Source organism: Felis catus, chromosome A2 (genome assembly GCF_018350175.1).
Source record: "Felis catus isolate Fca126 chromosome A2, F.catus_Fca126_mat1.0, whole genome shotgun sequence".
Lineage (NCBI taxonomy): Eukaryota > Metazoa > Chordata > Mammalia > Carnivora > Felidae > Felis > Felis catus.
This window is the reverse complement of record NC_058369.1, coordinates 141,569,086-141,588,522: the sequence shown is the minus strand read 5'-3', so window position 1 is coordinate 141,588,522 and position 19,437 is coordinate 141,569,086. Positions and strand designations below refer to the sequence as shown.

Below are 19,437 nucleotides of genomic sequence, written 5' to 3'. Positions count from 1 at the left end.
AATATTTAATGAAGAAATTAACATCTAGTTTATGCAATTTCTCCCAGATAATAAAAACAGAGGAAACATTTACCAGCTTTCTTTTCTTTTCTTTTCTTTTCTTTTCTTTTCTTTTCTTTTCTTTTCTTTTCTTTTTCTTTTGTTTTGTTTTCTTTTCTTCTTTCTTTCTTTCTTTCTTTCTTTCTTTCTTTCTTTCTTTCTTTCTTTCTAAGGATGCTCCTTTCTCTAACAAGTTTGCTAAGAGTCTTATCAAGAATGGATATTTAGAAGGGAACATCCTTAATCTGGTAAAGAATATTTACCAAACCACTACAGCAAACATTATGCTCAATGGTAAAATAGAACCGGGAGTTCTATTTAATGCAATAAGATACAAAAAAGAAATAAAATATATCTGACAAAAACCCATATCCAGAACATGTAAAGAGATCGTAAATATCAATAAGAAAAAGATCATACACTGAAAAACAAATGAGCAAAATGTTGAACATATCTGTAACAAAAAGAGAAATCCAAATAAACATATAGAGACAGGCTCAAGTTTATTATTCAGTTGAGAAATCCAAATTGAAACTATAACACAGTAATTGTACATATATATCAGGAGGCTAAAATCTAAATGAGAGAAAATGCTTAGTGTTGGTGACAGTGTGGATCAGCTGGTATCCTCATATGATGTGGCTGGGAGAATAAATTGGTACACCCTGGAAATCTGTTTGCAGTAATTCCTAAAGCTGAACATAGGTGAACACTTCGACCCAGCAATTCTGTGTGTGTTCACTTAAAGATGTGTGCTAAAATGTTCATAATTGCACTATTTATATTAACTAAGGTTTGAAAACTATAATACTCATCAATAGTGTATTGGTATTAGTATGAACCATGTGCAAATTGTTGATTGTATATGTCAGATAGTTCAAATATTGGTAGCAGTATATTTTTTTCAATCTATCTATTGTGATAAATCAACACAGTGAATACTATATAGCAATGAGAATAAAGATTCATAACCACATGGAACAACATAGATGAAACATATAAACATGAGGTTTAGCCAAAAAAAAGCCAGACATGAAAGTACATATTGAATAATCCCATTTAAATAAAATTGTTTTTAATTTAAAACTAAAGTATACCATTAGAAGTAAAGATAGTAACTATGTTATTCTTGCTGAGAGAGAGTAATGGAAGGAGATATGAGTGAGGCTTTTTGGGTTGTAGGGTTCTGGTACTGTGTTGGTACTTGATACGCATTCTGTTTGCACAGATATGATCAGTTTGTAAAAACTTATTGAGTGATACAATTATGATTATTTATTTTACTTAAATAAAAATTTTTCAAATTAAATCAAGAAGCAGATGCAAGAAAATATGAAAATTACTATTAATGTAGTATTCTGTATATAATGGCATTAGAAAGTTATATCATGAATGTATTATGTCATTTAACCTCACAATAACTATATGAGGTAGGTATTATTATTTCCTATCCACTTTTATAGATGTGGAAATTGAAGGTCAGAGAAGGCGCATAGGAAGCCTCAGGTCTTGAAAATGGTCACATGATCCCTCCCAGCCCTGTTGACTCATTAGATGTGCCAGGACTACTCTGATCCCCACGCAAATTCAGCATAATTCAAGCTGGGACCCTGATACCCATGGCTTTACAGAATGATATCTACTTCTCGTTCAGACCACAGACTCCTGGAGGCTGTCGGAGTGGGGAAAGTGCCAATGAGCAGGACAGGAATCAGCCAACACATCTCCCGGTGGGGGCAATGTGCTCTGCTCCTGTAAGATACTCAACAAGTGAAAGATGAGGGTTGAACAGAGCAGAAAGATATATCGGCAGAAAGAATAGGAAGAGGAAAAGTGTGGAGGCTGGGAAACAGAATCTCTTTCCTGGAGAGTATGGCTGAAGTCAAGTTGGTGGGGTATTCTGGCTAGAGAGCTGGGGAGTGTGGAATTAGAGTGAGCCTTGAGTGTTACCATGAAGGGGGAGTTTGAGGGGGAGAGGAGTCCACACTCATAAAGTCCTGCTCAGGTTGCCCAGAAAGTGTGGCCATTGGATCCCAAACACTAGTAGAAATTGCCTGCATTGAGATTTGCCTGTTTGAGCTCAGTGTGTAAGAATCGTGAGTGAATCCATCAGAAACACCAGGCTGAAACACTGGGAGGCTTTTGTCTTCATTTGAAGCTTCTCTCTGCATATTTCAGCAGACTGGAGTAGTGTGTCAGTCCATCGGTGGCAGGTGACAGAAAATCCAGCTTAAACCTGCATAAGGGGGTGTTTATGAACTTGGGAAATTGAATGTACAGGCAAAGAATTGGCTTCAGGCCTGTGTTAAATAATGTGGGGTCTTATCTCTCTCAGGCTCCCCACTTAAAAAAAATCAACCACTGACAGGTATTGATCCTGTCTACCATAAACACCCAGTGGGGTTGAGGCCTTTTCAAAACTTTTTCAAAAGATTTTTAATGTTTCCATTTCCATTAAGACATCTTCCAAGGTCTATTTTTGAAATCTGTGAAATGTTGTGCCCAAGAGAAACAAAATGGACTTTAGTATCTGATTAGTTCAACTACTGAGTGAACTTGTCTAGAAGACAGATGGGGAGAAGTGAACATTCCAAGTCCGGTTCTATAAGTTAAGAGTCTCTAAACCATTGGCCCAGGATGTGATGTTCTCTCCTGCTCTAAGACATGCTTCATTGTTTGTCCACAGGGACTTGGAGAGTGATGCTATCAAAGGGCCCCCAGGGAATGCTAATGGCTCCGGAAACTTTGGTACAGTCATTTTGCTATAACACTTGCTTTGAAAACACAAATTTATTCCAGTGTTATTGATATATTGGGGACCAATTTGAGCATAATGCAAATGTCAAATTTTATGTTGGCTTTTGTGCAATTTCATCTGGGTTACACACTAGGTAAGAGCAGAAAACTACAAGCAGCTGAAGTAAGCTATGTTCAAATACAGATAACCCACATATGCACACATATCATTTCTCAGTTCTCTTTGTGCTATGAGACACAGCCATCCACATCTGCTATTACATTTCCTTTCCAAGTTCAGATAATACTCTTTATGTCACTTCATAAAAATTTACAGGCCGGAAACCCTCCAGTTTCCACAAGTAAACTTCCGATAACTTTCAAAGTAAAGTATCAAGTCTATTATGCTACTTATGAATTTCCTAATCACTTAGATTTATTTATTTATTATTTTTTTACGTTTATTTACTTTTGAGACAGAGAGAGACAGAGCATGAACGGGGGAGGGGCAGAGAGAGAGGGAGACACAGAATCAGAAGCAGGCTCCAGGCTCTGAGCCATCAGCCCAGAGCCCGACGCGGGGCTCGAACTCACGGACCACGAGATCGTGACCTGAGCCGAAGTCAGACAGTCAACCGACTGAGCCACCCAGGCGCCCCCTAATCATTTAATATACATGAAAACTGTTACCCCTTTTATAAGACTCCTGTTTTTTCATATATGTGTCACTGGTAAAGTTGGTGAATGTTGTGCTCTTAAATCACCACCCCCCCCCATAAGCCCAGTGGTTTTTATTGTGAGATTTTTGCATAATGTAAGAATTTTCGGGAATGTATATGTTGTATTATAGCAAAACTGCACATAAAACTCACTAAAAATCAATCAAGGCTTTTGTGTGAAAAATTTATCTCAAGAAGTTGAAATAAAGTGTGGCTTTGCTTCATATTAGAAATAAAATTAGAAGCTAGAAGTTGCTAGGTATATGGCTCTGAGCTCACATTCACATGTATTCAGGGATTCTTTTACTCTCTGAATATGCTTTTGCCATGTGTAGCACTGCACTTTGCATAAAACATTATAAAGCTTAAAACAATTATTGGCTTTCTACGTGTCTTTCCAGTGGACTTAGTAATTGTAAATACAGAATTGTGTTAAATGCATTGAACTTAAATTAGTCGTCATGTCACTTCTCACAAGACCTTCCCCTTCCCTTTGCTGATGACAGTGTCACAGCCTGTACTGAAGTGTGTTAACACGGATGTTAGTAAGAGGGATTTCGAGCTGCCTGAAATGCAATAATACAAATAAAGAATATGCTCTCATAGGAGCAAAATGATAGTTTTAAGGCAGTGGTGCAAAACTTGACTGCTCTGGGATGGGTAGATATATGTTTTTAATTAGGTATTTGAAAAATACTCATTCGGAAGAATGAGTTCTCTAAGAGACAAACTCTTACATGTCATCTGATGAGAATATGATGATGAAGAACAGCATTTTTTAGAACAGGCATTATATAACATTGATTGCCACAAAAGGCTTGTCTTGCAAAAAACATAGTGTCTGCACCCAAACTTCCTTAGCATTACACAAACGACAGTAATAATTGGATACAGAGTTGAAAAAAGAGCTTGAGGAGCCCTGGTGTCTTATGCATCTAATTACTGCGATGTCTCCAGAGATCTGATAGTGTGGGAAAGAGGGAGGTGGGGAGCACTGATGAGATGGCAGTACCCAAAACAAAGAATAAGATTGTCTCTTTGTGTCTGGACCACTGTCCTCTGAGTCATGAGGGAATCTGCAGTGCACATTAACCCTTTGCCGGGTTGTTCCAAGAGGCAAAGTTAGGCATCATCACTTGATGCTTGAGGTGAATGAGACAAATTATTTTTATCTTGTTTTGTTTTGGTTCAGGTTTTAGTGTTCATGAAAACATATTTTAAATTTCAAACCACTTGATTCAGCTTGCTGAAATTTCTACCCGTTCTTTCTGGATACAAATAAGAATGGCGGGACCAAGTTTTGTCTTCTCACTCATCTGGCCAACACAAGAACAGAGTCATACAACTGTGGCAAGCACGGGCGGTTTCGCTCCCCGCAATGTGGCCAGGTTCTAGTTCTCCTAAGAATCCAATAGAGGTTCTCAGAACCACCTTTGGGAACCTTTGGTAGGCTGGCTTTTGTTTCCAGGGGAAAAGAGTCAATTAAACAGGCTTTGAAAAAAATGAGCCCTGTATTAAAGGGATCCAGAAATGCCGTAGAATGCTTTGGTAAATCTCCATGGGGATGAAAGAATAGGGCTCTACAGAGTCTCCTCATGCTGCACTATGCAGCTTTGAATTGGCTGCTGAGGTATGCCAACAGAGAGGCACGTCTGATTTTCCTCCCTGCCCCTAGCAAACCTTAAAAGGTTGGAACTTGAAAAGGTTGGAAGTGAGATTAATATGGGGAAACCTAAGTAGAGTTTCCAAATTACCTCTTTACTCATACATCATTCATACATTATTTATCAACTCTTCTGTGTGCTGAGAGCTGGGATAAGCATGGGAGAGCAAAGGCAAGAATGATGTAGATCCTGTTCTAGTGGAGGATGACAGGCAGGAAAGCAAGTAAGGGCCATAAAGTGTTATGAGGACTCTGAAGAAGACAGTGGTGGAGAGAGTGGTCAAGTTTACCTAGAATATGGGTCATTAAACATTTTTGTTCTTTGAACACATTTGGCCATGAGCGAGATTTAATTCCTCATGCTTCCAATTTCAAGCAAATGCTCAACACAATATATGTTGAATGTGACAGTATTTATACCATAAATTAAATTACAGAGCTACAGTTACTGCTAGTCTGTGAATGTATGAAAAGGAAATTAATTATAATCAAAGTTCTGAGTTACTCTGAAAATACCAAGAAGGAGAGGAAAAAAATCCCAGAACACCAGTTATTGCCTTAGCTTTGCAACTAACTAGTTGTGTGATCTTGCCAAATCACTTAATTTTGGCCTCAGTTTCCTTACACATAAAATGAGAAATTCCCCTATTCTAGGTTGTAATGATTACAGAAAAACTCAAAGACTAAAAATAGAAAAAATCAAGAGTGTAGATTCTTAATAGTATTTTTCCATGTATAAACAGACTTTAAAGAGCAACTGAATGATTTTGGACCTCTGCTGAAATTCAAACCAAATTAGAAGCCAGACGGTTGTTACCCATAATCCCCACATGAGATGAATCCCAGGAAGCCCATCTGCTTGAATTCCCCATTTCCACATGGAAGTTAGGATCTCCAGCTATTCATAATCTGGTGAGTCATTTCATCTTTTTTCTTTTCTCATGTGTGCCAAAGAAAATTTCTGCTGAGGAATATAAGGAATCTAAATTCTGACTGGTGTCTATGGAGCATATAGTAAATGGTCCTTATCATGAATATCTGTAGAAAACTCAGAAGGGTAGAACATAATATTGTGCATGTTATAAACTAAATTCTATTCTCAACTATAGCTACCCAGGACTTCTAATCTTGACTGTTAAAATCAACTTCCCATTTCTAGTCTCCTCCCCTGGCCCATCCCATCCATGCACTACCAGATTAATCTTTCAAAGTAGCTCTGTCCAATAGAATGAACCATAATAATGGAAATGTTATATGTCTATCTTTCCTGTTCAATACAGAAGTTACTAGGTATCGAACCTTGTTGAGAAGTTGAAATATGGCTAATGCAATTGAGAGCTGAAGTTTTCATTTTATTTAATTTTGATTAAGTTAAATTTGAACTTAGGTAACTGCATGTGCTGCTGGCTTCAGCACCAAATATTACAGTTCTCAAGCACGTCCTTGACCATGTCCCCTCTCTGCTCAAAACATTTAAATAGCTTTGCTCTGCCTAAAATGTACCGTTAAAATACCTTAAACTAGTATTCAAGAAATTCCGTGAACTATTCTCAAACTTCACTTTTCATACAAAATCAGTATTTCATTCAAAGGGAAATATTTACTGTTCTCAAACTTGTCTCCTGTTTTCTAGCAGCCTCATTTATTCCTGTAGTTTTTTGAATGAGAATGACCATTTAATTATATTTATTTAGTTATATCTGATATTGAAATATCCTCACTTAAATTTTCCCACCTCCATAAGGTCTTATCTCATTTACAGCAATCGATGACTTGTGCTCATGAAATCCTATAACCCTTTCTTAAGACATTTAGTACGTTGTACTGTACATCTTCACTGTTTATGTATATATGTTAAGTCCACTACTTGATTGTAATCTTTCTGAGACTGTTGTCCATGTCTAATTTAACTTTCTGTATGTCTTGGCTCTTCTCACAAGGAAATACAACTAAGCATTAAGCAGACACCAACAGCATTGTATTGAAACCCTAGTCACTTGAATTACTACCTGTGTAATTGATTAGCACAATGCCAAGCACATAGCAAGTGTTCAGCAAATGCTAGCTAATTTGTAAGTGCTAATGATACAACTTCAGGATTTTCATAGGTGGACTGTCATAAATACTTTTGAAATACAATCAAAAGGCCATATGGTTTTACTGAAAGAAGATGAGCCAATATTCTCCAAGACCATTACAGAAAGAAACTTGTTCTCTCTCACTGCAGGAATTCTTGATCTATATTCACCTCTCTCTCCATTGATGAAAAATGGAGTTTGGGGCAGAATGTCAAAAAAGAAGCCTTGAAAGTTAGTCCCAGGCAGGACCAACAGCAGGTCTTCCTGAAAGCTATTTGCTTGGTAAAGACAGCCCCACATCCGCAAAGCAGGTGGTTTCCTGCCCTCCTGCCATCTACTGTGTTCCCATGCCAGAACCCACTGTTTGCAGCACTAGGCTTGAATGGATTATTTTCTTTGGTCCTGGGCTTGAAAGGAATTATAAAGATACGTAGGTGAAAATGGAAGAGCACAGATTGAAAGGGAAGCCTCCCTTTTCACATTTGAGGGAATTCTTTGTCCTCTGTTTTTGAATACTAATCTTCAGGTTGATTGTTTAGGCTGATTTTTTGCCCCCAGTGATTGAAATCAAATGCTTTCCAAACTATATGTAGAGAATTTTAAAGATTTTGCTCAAAGATATAAAATTCTGCTAAAATATTGGTGATTATGTTTAAATTACCAAATTCCTGACTTTAAAATATTTATGAGAAAATGGCATTATTTTTATTTGCAAAACTCATGTGAACTAACTTCTAACCCACTTTAAGCTGGTGACAGTGGCTGATCTTTAATGAACTCATATATAAATCATCTGGGCTTGAATTCTAGTTTGCTCTTACTCACTATATGGATGATTTTCTTACCGGTTACAGTTAACTCCTCCTAGGTTTGAATGTGAGCTGGTCCACTTAAAAACTTTCCAGTCTCTCATATTACGAAATATGCTATAAAATGATGATAATTCTCACCTCATAAGAACATGGTTAAATTTGAATTGAATGATATAATAAAGCATTTTGCATTGTACCTGGCATATAAAAGACAATGTATTTAACTACCTTCCCTGTGTGGTTTGTACTAAAATAAATACTCTAAATTATTAAGGAACACGTCCTTCTCTTACTGGACTATTTATAAGCCCTCCATATAACCTTGACTATAGTATTAGTTAATCTTTTATTTGGAAATAATTTCTAGCTTACTGAAAAGTTGCAATATTAGTACAAAGAATTCCCATATGCCTTTTGCCCAGAATCACTAATTTTTAAAGTATTTTGCTCCATTTGCTTTATTATATGTGCTCTCTCCCTGTAATACATACCCATATGTATATTATGTGTATGTATGTATGTGCATATAGTATTATATTGAATAATTAGAGTAGATATTTCAGTGTATATTTTCAAAGAACAAGGACATTCTTTGAGATAACTACAGAGCAATTATTAACCTCAGAAAATTTGACACTGGTACATTTACCTAATCTACAATCCATACTCCCGTTTTGTCAACTGATCTAATTATATCGCTATAGTACTTTTTTCCATTTGGTACAGGATCTCATCCAAGCTCACGTACTGCATTTAGTTGTCATGTCTCATTAGTCTCCTTTAATCTGAAAACCTTCCTCAGCCTTTTGTCATTTCTTGTAACGTAATGTAGGTGAAAACCTTCTTACAGCGATTTGAACCTAGAATTGAACTCTGTGGGAGGCAGGAGGCAGGTACTTAGATGGTTCTCAATGATTCCTAGTATCTGTGCCCTGTTGTGGCACAAACATGGACTTTGTGACATGCTTTTGACAAACAGAATATGACTAAAGTGATAAGCTGTCACTCCCAAGATTAGGTTACAAAAAGATTAAGCTACTCACCTCACACCTTTGCAAACATCCAACTGGCTTCATAAATATGCCAATTCTCAGTATAAAGACATTTGAGATTTAGTTTTGTCCTCCTAAAATATCCAAGGCCCAAATAGCAGTAAAACATTCTCTGAAAATTTCCAAAACCTTCATATCAACTCATCTTAGTTTTAGAATCATGTTAGGTCTTTTCTGTTTTACCATTGTATGTGGCCCATTCTCATCTCAGCTCTTGACTATTAAATAGTAAATTTTATATATATATATATATTTATATATATTTATATATATTTATATATATAAATATATATATAACTATATATATATAACTATATATATAACTATATATTTATATATAAATATAACTATATATATAACTATATATATATATAACTATATATATATATATAACTATATATATATATATATAACTATATATATAACTACCAAACTGAAACTCATGATTATAAAACAGTTCTTCCCCTTTACAAGGTATCTGTCAATGGTATAAAAGTTTTTTTGGGAAGCTGGAATCCATCTTTCTCCCTATATCTAGTCGATTCTCAATTCCTGTTAATATGCTATCAAAATTCTTTTTTTTTCCGAAACTCTTTTTGAAATATCTGCATAATGATCCTTTTCTCTATATTTTTGCTGGGCTCTTAGGCTTGACTTTTACAACCGCATGTTCAGCTGCCCACAATAGCAGAAGTTTTTTTCTATTCTTGTTATTTATTATTAGTGAAAATATGTGACTATCTTTTATAAACACAGAACTTTAAAACTTTGTAAAAACTCCATGCTTTCAGATATTCCATAATCTGTTTATCCAGCATACTATCTGTATATTAAAAACAGAACACCTCAGAACACCCAGAGTGAAGTTTCCCCCTCAGAAAGTGATGGGAGGGCTTAGAGCAGCAGCTTGTAAACTTTTTAGTTTCATGGCCCTGTTAACATCTTACAAATTACTGAGTATCTCATAGAGCTTTTGTTTAGATTTGTTATAGATATCAATATTTACTGTATTAGAAATTACACTGAGAAAATTTTGAAATAATATTAAACTCATTACATATTAACATAAGTAACATACTTTTAATGAAGAATAGTAACTATGTTTTCCAAGAACAAAATTATTGGTGGGAAGAATTGTGTTATTTTACTTTTAATTTCATTAATATATGGCTTATTAGATGCTGGTTAGAGTTTTATGCTGTTTTGCTTGAAGAATAAAAAAGAAATCCAGCCATATGCAGACATGATATTGGAAAGAGAAGTACATTAACTGTCCTTTCAGATAATTCCTCTTTAAAACTATAGCAAAACTCAGTAGGTGACAGTTTCTTAAAGGTTAATTGCAATGTGGATTTGAAGCCCTACTTTTTAATCCACTTTTTATACTCTGTCAATAAACTTTTCTTACTCTATTACTTTTAAATCTATTGGCTTCTTTTGCACTTTAAATGGATCTTTTACCCATGCATGCATGATTTTATAACATCACTCATTGGTCATTTGAAAAAATTGGCTCACTGAGTTTTGCAGACCTTCTAAGCATTAAAACATTTCATAAACATCAAAAAACACATTTCTTAATATCCCCACTAATCTTCATAGAAAAAATCCAACACTGAGAAGCCGTTAGGCAGCACATAAATGTTTTTTAAATTTTAGTTTTTACTTGGAAGTTTTAATTGTATCACTGGCAACAAATACTGTTGGTTGTTTTCTTTAAAGTGACAGGCTCACTTCATTCATTTTTGAGAAAATGTCTGCCAAATACTCACCTCTTTTCCAACCAGTATTACTGAGATAAAATTCACATACGATAAAAGTTACCAATTTAAAATTTTTAAAGGATTTTTTTGCCACCATTAGTGTTTTTTTATAAAAATGTTTAAAGTTTATTTATTTATTTTGAGAAAGACAGAGACAGCACAAGTGGGGATGGGGCAGAGAGAGAGACAAGAGAATCCCAAGCAGGCTCTGTGCTGGCAAGACCGCGAAGGCTCGAAACCATGAGATCGTGACCTGAGCCAAAACCTGAGCCAAAACCAGTCAGACGCCTAACTGCCTGAACCACCCAGGCTCCTCAATCAATTTAAATTTTAAAATTCAGTGGTTTGCAATACATTCATAGAAGTGAACAACTACCACTACTGTAAATTTTGGACCATTTCATCAGTCCCTCCCCATTTCAGCACAAATCCTAGATAATCACTAATCTAATTTCTGTCTCTATGAATTTATCTATTCTGAACATTTCATATAAATGGAATCATATAATATGTTGTCTTTTGTGACTGGTTTCTTTCATGGAGTATGATGTTTTCAAGATTCATCAATGTTGTAATATATCCAGTATGTCCTTTAAAAATTTTTTTAATGTTTATTTTTGAAAGAGCCTGAGCAGGGAAGGGGCAGAGTGAGTGAGAGGGACACACAGAATCTGAAGCAGGATCCAGGCTCTGACCTGTCAGCACAGAGCCGGATGTGGGGCTGGAAACCATGGACTGCGAGATCATGACCTGAACCCAACTTGGATGTTCAGCCGACTGAGCCACCCAGGCACCCCTCCAGTATGTCATTTTTTATGGCTGAATAATACTTCATTGTATGGATATTTCATATTTTGTTTATCCATCAATTGAAGGACAATTGGTTGTTTCCACTTTGGGCTACTATGAATAATGCTGCTTTGAACATTCTTGTACATTTTTGTGTGCACAGACAGACATTTTCAATTTTCTTGGGCACACAACTAGGAATGGAAGGCTGAATGTTATACCAATTGAATATTTAAAATATGAGGGACTGGGGCGCCTGGGTGGCTCAGTCGGTTAAGCGTCCGACTTCAACTCAGGTCACGATCTCACGGTCCATGAGTTCGAGCCCTGCGTCGGGCTCTGGGCTGATGGCTCAGAGCCTGGAGCCTGCTTCAGATTCTGTGTCTCCCTCTCTCTCTGCCCCTCCCCTGTTCACGCTCTGTCTCTCTCTGTCTCAAAAATAAATAAACGTTAAAAAAATTTTTTTTTTAAATTAAAAAAGTAAAAGGGCCCATCCCTTTAAAAAAATAAAATATGAGGGGCTGTCCAGGTGTTTTCCACAGTGTCTGTGCCATTTGACATTCTATTCCCAAAGTGAGAAGGTTCGATTTCCTTGCCAACAGTTGTTATTGCCTATCTTTTATTGTAGCTATTATAGTATGTGTGAAGTGAGATCCCATTGTAGTTTTGGTCTGAATTTCCCTAATGGACACTATTGGCATCTACATATCTTCTTTTGAGATATGTCTAATCAGAAGCTTTGCCCTTTTTAAAAATGGGGTGGGTTGTCTTTTTGTTGTTTAGTTTTAAGAATTCTTTATATACTCTGGGTACTACATCCTTTTTAGATACATGATTTGCAAATATTTACTCCATTCTGTGAGCTGTCTTTTCACTTTTTTATATGATATCCTCTAAAGCACAACTTTTTTTTTTCTAATTTTAATGAAGCTTGGTTTATCTACTTTTTCTTTTGTTAGTTGTGCTTTTGGTGTCGTATCTAAGAAACCTTTCCTAACCTATGGTCACAAAGATATACTGCTATAGTTTATTTCAAGTATATTTCAGCTTTAGCTTTTACATTTAAACATATGAACCATTTCAAGCTAACTTTTGTATGTGATATGAGACCCAGTTCCAGATCCAATCTTTTGTATCTGGATACCCAGTTCTCCCAGTACCATTTGTTGAAAAGATCCTTCTTCCTCTGTGACACCCTTGTCGAAATCAAATGACCATGGTCTCAGTTCTGTGTCATTGCCCTATATGTTTGTCCTTCTGCCAGAACCATACTGCTTTGATGACTGTAAATTTGTGGTAAGTTTTGAAATCAAGTAGTGTGAATCCTCCAACTTTGTCATTTTTCCAAATTGTTCTCATTCTTCAAATATCCACTTCGGAATAATTGTAGTTTGTTGGTTCGTGGTTTTTCAGGTAAAAATTGTGTCCTGTGATAAAGGTGTCTTGTTTTGGTCTCAACTCAATCACACAAATACTTTTCTCAAGACAGCCATTGCATTTTATAGCATATAAGCAGAAATGCTTTAGACTTACTTCTCATTTTATCATGCAGAATATTAAAGGATGTATACTCAAGGGTCAAGTATTAATATAATTAATACTGCCGTATTAGGACATTCTTTAGAGACTCTGGCTTTTTTGGGTTGTTGGTGTTAAGTGTATGTGTTAGTGAAGAACACAGCTACTGGTACATTGGCCTAAGCTACTTAGATCTTGATTCCTAAGACACCAGCATTTTGCCCACCACTGATTTTGCACAATTGGTACAAACATCAAAACAGTAAAAAAGTAAAAAATTTTTCTGCATATATTTGGTAATCTCAAGTCTGCTATAAAAAAACCCTGCGATGAGTAAACTTTCAAATGCCATTTTACTGGCCTCATAACTTCAGAAAAAAAAATCAACATGTTTTATCACATATATTTTAAAACTATGTACAATAAAAATAATTGTTGAAGTAATCTTGTCATTGTTAGAAATATTTGCCTCTGGTAGAAAATGTGGTTGTTATTATAAATGCTATTATTACTTGGATAAGGATGTTTTAAAGTCTTTTAAAATAATTCCTTGATCCAGAGCAGTCTGATTGTGTAATAAAATATTTTCTATAAGCAATGTAATTTGTGGCTTTTGCATTTCAGATAGCACAAAATATTTTAGACAAAATGTTCTTTCGGTGAAATTTACAATTTTTCTACTACTAATTACCAAATGTCAGAATTAATTTTCCTCAGATGATTATTCCTCTAGCACAGTTGACAATCCCAGGCATTTAACTCATTCATTAAAATGCAATATGATTTCTCCAATGGTTTTCATGACCAGTAATGACATGCATTATCATGCATCACTAATTTCCATGAAGAACAATGAGATATTATTTTATTGGCATTTACATTTACAGGACTTTACTAGTAGTATGGTTGTGAAGAAAAGGACAAAAGAACCCAAGACAAATTAATCTCATTTTTTCCCTTATGATTAAACAACCTGCTATATTAGTGTTTGATGTCAGAGTTGCTACTGAGCATTTTTATTATTGTGTAGTTTTTGTCAATAATTAGAATAAATATATGGCTAAGAAGAACAATAGTTATATTATTAAAATAAATATACAGTTATAATTATGAGTAAACTTGGAATTAAAATACTTAAAATATTTCAAACTCCAATTTTGAAGAAAATATTTGGATTAAATGTTCCAAAATTTTTTTCTTTGAAGTTTTGCATTTGTATTTGTTTTCATTACTTTCTCCAGTTATGAAGCATTTAGTAATTTGAAAACAAGTCAATTAACTTACTGAACTATCTACACATACCTCCTTTTTTTTTTAAATTATTTTTTAACGTTTATTTATTTTTGAGACAGAGAGAGACAGAGCACGAACGGGGGAGGGGCAGAGAGAGAGGGAGACACAGAATCTGAAGCAGGCTCCAGGCTCTGAGCCATCAGCCCAGAGCCCGATGCGGGGCTCGAACTCACGGACCGCAAGATCGTGACCTGAGCTGAAGTTGGACGCCCAACCGACTGAGCCACCCAGGTGCCCCTCAGACATACCTCCTTTCAATGCACTTCACTTTCTTGCACTTCATAGATATTTTGTTTTTTACAAATTGACAGCTTGTGGCAACCCTGTGTCAAGCAAGTCTATCACTGCCATTTTTTTTCCAACATTTGCTCACTCTGTGTCTCTGCCTCAGATTTTGGTAATTCTTGCAATATTTCAAACTTTTTCGTTATTATTACTGTATTCCTTATGGTGATCTGTGATCAGTGATCTTTGATGTTACCGTTGTCATTGTTTGGGGGTGCCACAAGCTGTGCTCACAGAAGGCAGTGAACTGAATCGATGAATGTTGTGTTCTGACTGCTCCACTGACCAGCCATTCCCTGTCTCTCACCCTCTTCTCTGGCCTCCCTATTCCCTGAGACACAACAATATTGAAACTAGCTTAATTAATTACCCTACAATGGCCTCTAAGTGTTTAAATGAAAGAAAGAGTCGCGTGTCTCTCACTTTAAATCAAAAGCTGTGAGTGATTAAGCTTAGTATGGAAGGCATGTCCAAAGCTGAAAGATAAACTGAAAGCTAGTCCTGTTGAGCTAAACAGTTAGCCAAGGTGTGAATGCAAAGGACAATTCTTGAAGGAAATTAAAAGTGCTACTCCAGTGAACACACAAATGATAAGAAAGCAAAACAGCCTTGTTGCCGATGTGGAAAAAATGTTAGTGGTCTGGATAGAAGATCAAACCAGCCACAACATTCCCTTAAGGCAAAGCCTAATCCAGAGCAAGGCCCTAATTCTCATCAATTCTACGAAGGCTGAGAGACTTAAAGGAAGCTGCGGACGAAAAGTTTGAAGCTAGCAGAGCTTGGCTCATGAGGCTCAAGGAAAGAAGCTGTGTTGATAATATCCAAGGGCTGATGTACAAGCTACAATGAGTTATCCTGACAATCTAGCTAAGATAGTCACAGATGACTTGGAGAGGTTCAAGACTTCAGTGGAGGAAGTAACTGCAAATATGATGGAAACAGCAAGAGGACTAGAGTTAGAAGTGGAAGCCTGAAGATGCGACAAAACAACTACCCTCTGGATAATAAATAGCTGTAATTTCACAATAACACCTGAAGGGGTGAGGAGGTACTTCTTGTGGATGAGCAAAGGTGTCTTCAGATGGAATCTACTCTTGGTAAAGATGCTGTGAAGACCGTTGAAATGATAAAGTGTTTATAATATACGAACTAGTTGATAAAGCAGGGGCAGGGTTTGAAAGGATTGACTCCAATTTGAAAGAAGTTCTGTGGGTAAGATGCTATCAAACAGCGTTGGATGCTACAGAGAAATCGTTAGTGAAAGGAAGAGTCAACTGATGTGGCAAACTTCCTTGTTGTCTTATTTTTAAGAAATTGCCGTGGTCACCCCAACTTCAGCAACCACCACCCTGATCAGTCAGCTACCATTAGCATCCTTCACCAGCAAGATTTTGACTCCCTGAGAGCTCATATTATGGTTAGCGTTTTTTTAGCAATGAAGTATTTTTAAATTCAGGTATGTATATTTTTTAGACCTAATGTCATTGCACACTTAATAGGCTATGGTATGGTGTAAACATAACTTGTATATGCTCTGGGAAACTAAAAATTCATTTGACATGCTGGGTTTTGGTAGTCTGGAACCAAACCTGCAATATGTCCAAGGCATGCCTATGCCATGCATGCCTTTTTGTGTTAAAGGTTAAGTGTTTTATGGTGCTAGTATTTCAGTGTTTACGTTAGTATTTACTAAAATAACAGTTACTTTTTGACGAAGGTTAATTTCTGACTTGAGCCACTAAAGCAAAACAATTCCAGCTTTTCTCAGGTTTGTCTAGAAAAATCATCTCTAGTTTTATAAAATAAAAAATGTAGTCGGGACGCTTGGGTGGCTCAGTCGGTTAAGGGTCCGACTTCAGCTCAGGTCACGATCTCGCGGTCCATGAGTTCGAGCCCCGCGTCGGGGGGCTGTCTCTCTCTGTCTCAAAAATAAATAAACGTTAAAAAAATTTTTTAAAAAAATGTAGGATTAATATAGTAATCAGAGTTTATATCTGATGGACAATGTATGAAAATGTCCGCATATGCTCATCGACTAAAACAGTTATTCAGTTGGAAATATTTCATCCGTTAAGGTGAACTTCACTAAAAATGATATGATTTCTCTTTAAAATGATGGCTTCTCTTTGCAAAGACATGTTATTTTCACCCTATTTGTATGAAGCAACAGTGACATGCAGGGACTGATTAGCTTAAATCACAGATGTGTTTGCCTTCGGGAAGTACCAGTAGCCTAGTTTTGCCCATAAAGATGATAGCCAGAATTCAGATAATTTCCAATCCAGAGCCGCAACTGTCCCAATTCTCGTATTTCGTTAAACACTATGTTAAATTGGAACATAGTAGAGAAAAGGAAGGTTGAGCCTGCTAACATTTAATGTCTATATGATTTTATCTAAGGCTAAAAATATAATTCTGTATATTACTAGGGATTTGCTCTCACTAGGCTAACATCAGTAGGCATCTCATTTGTGGAGCACTTGAAAAATTCATTTGCATCCGTCATCAACACATGGATGCATAATGAGGGTGGGTATTTTTCAGGAAGAGAACACACATTTAATTTGACATTTTCTTGTTGAACTTGAGGCAGCCAGCTTCCCTGGCTTTACTCCATCTTTTCATCCCACCAAACTTTCCCTCCTACTCATCAAATAATCACAGCATTCTTCCCCATAAAACATAGGCAGATGGATTCCTGTGTCATTATTTGTAATCCGACTGAAAAGATCTGTTTTTGCTTCTCCTGGCCCTCATTCCATAGTTCTCTAAAACCAACATTCAGTTCCTTAAATTCACAATCTTTCTTTTTCTTAGCAAAGAAATGAAACTTACCAATAGCATTTTTTCAACTTTTTCATGTACTTTCTAGTCACGCATAATCTGTGGGTGAGAGTTATTCATATAAAATGTTGGAAACCCTTTTCTCAATTCAATAACAACAGCACACTTTTAAAATGAAAAGTATCAAATAAGTATTATCTGATAACAATTTTATTGAAGTCATCTACCCTTTCCTGTAAATGTAAATGTTTCATTATTTAAGCATGCATTCAAGGGCCATTATCATGAGTTCTGTTTATTCATTACCATTTATTCTGAATTACATCGTAATTGGATTATTTCTCATTTTCTTTTAATAACTGCTTGAAGCAGCATCTGAAAAGCACTAAGTGTTAAGAGGTCATTCCTTTAAAGTGGCTGTTGGAACGTCTTGGAATGATTGTCCTGGGTTTCCAGGTTACATTTTTCTTTCTCCATTAGTATGCCTCAAATTCTCTGTTGAACAGGGAAGGATATGTCATATTATGTCTTTAAACTGCCCAATCAATATTTTGTACCCATATCCTTGAATTTTTTTAACCTATAAAGAACTATATAAGTCTAATGTGTAAAAAAATAAAAGAGCAAGCCCTACTGATGACATCTGAAATATGGAAAAGTACAGTAAAAATAAATAGTTTAAATACTGAGTTTTGAAACAACATTTTGCCAAAAGGCATTTTCCCAGTCTATGAATTCATAAAAAAAAACAACCCTGCTTTGTATCCTGGGGAAAGTGAGGCTGACTTCAAAGCTCATGGCAATTGATTAGACATAGTTAAATCTTTGCATAAGGAATATGAGCATCTGAATTTTTAGCTTTATTAAGGTGAAATTTCATATTCTGTATTTAGTAAGCACTCCTACCTGATTTAATCACAAATTGTAGAAATATCTCAGCAGGGGAAGGGAAGGGGAGAGAGGAAAAGAGAAGGAGAGGGAAGGGGAAGGGAGGGGAGGGGAGGGCTGGCAATTTTGTGAGAGAACCGGTTCCCCAACTCTTTCACTTGTCCTCTTCATCCTGAATCCATCATCTTCTTTGTTTCTATCTTGCCAACCCACTCATAAACATACTTTAAAAAGAGTGCCTTATAGGAAGTACAAACTTTGTAGAGACAGGCAACAAAGAGATTAACATTGATCAGTTTGTGATTTTCACCAAAGGACAAATACCCATTCACTCTCTTTCAGTCACATAAACAAAATGCTTGTTATTATATTTGAAGCTGCCTAATGCATCCAGAGCTCAATGTTCATTATTAAGAAAAATTAATTCTGGAAAGGTAAAATTCTTTGCTTCAGAGAGTTTACATCCTAAAAACAACTTGACACAAGCTATTTCTGATAGATAAGTGATAAAAAAAATGAGGTACGAATGTTATAAAGATTTCTACTCAACTGATAGATTCTTCTTTTAAAGGATTATTATCTAGCATCGTGTAGTGAAAAATTCATCATAGTGAGGATTAGGAAATTGTGCTGATTTGGGCTCTGGCTTGTTTGGGTATGACCTTGGTTATGTTATTGAACATCTCTGAGCCTCAAATTTACTGTCCAAAGAAAACAAAATTGATTGAACAATCGAATTCATACTACTCTGTATTAGTTTATATGAAGAAAAATGTTCTCTTTAGTGACTGGTGTTTTCAGTGTTCTCTGTTAATGTCTTTAAAGTCTCGTTTTCTATCATATCTTTTGAATTTCTGTCTGGTGCTTAAGATCCTCATATATATTTCTGTATACCCCCAATACATATATATGCATGTTTCTTTGTTTATAAAATGAACATTGATTTTTTTTTCACATGGTAAAGCACAGATATTAATACAATTATGTTCACTTTCCAGGTAAAGACTTGGAAACAGTG

The 19,437-nt window shown here is 35.9% G+C and overlaps 1 long non-coding RNA gene across 2 annotated transcripts in view; it reads left to right on the top strand.

The window, feature by feature from the left end:
- The window catches only part of LOC123384009, a 398,112-nt gene that overhangs the window by 140,670 nt on the left and 238,005 nt on the right, over positions 1-19,437 (top strand). For both annotated transcript variants that reach the window (XR_006594491.1, XR_006594492.1), the window contains one exon: positions 5,901-6,069. This is a non-coding gene — a long non-coding RNA (uncharacterized LOC123384009). The remainder of the gene's footprint in view (positions 1-5,900; positions 6,070-19,437) is intronic.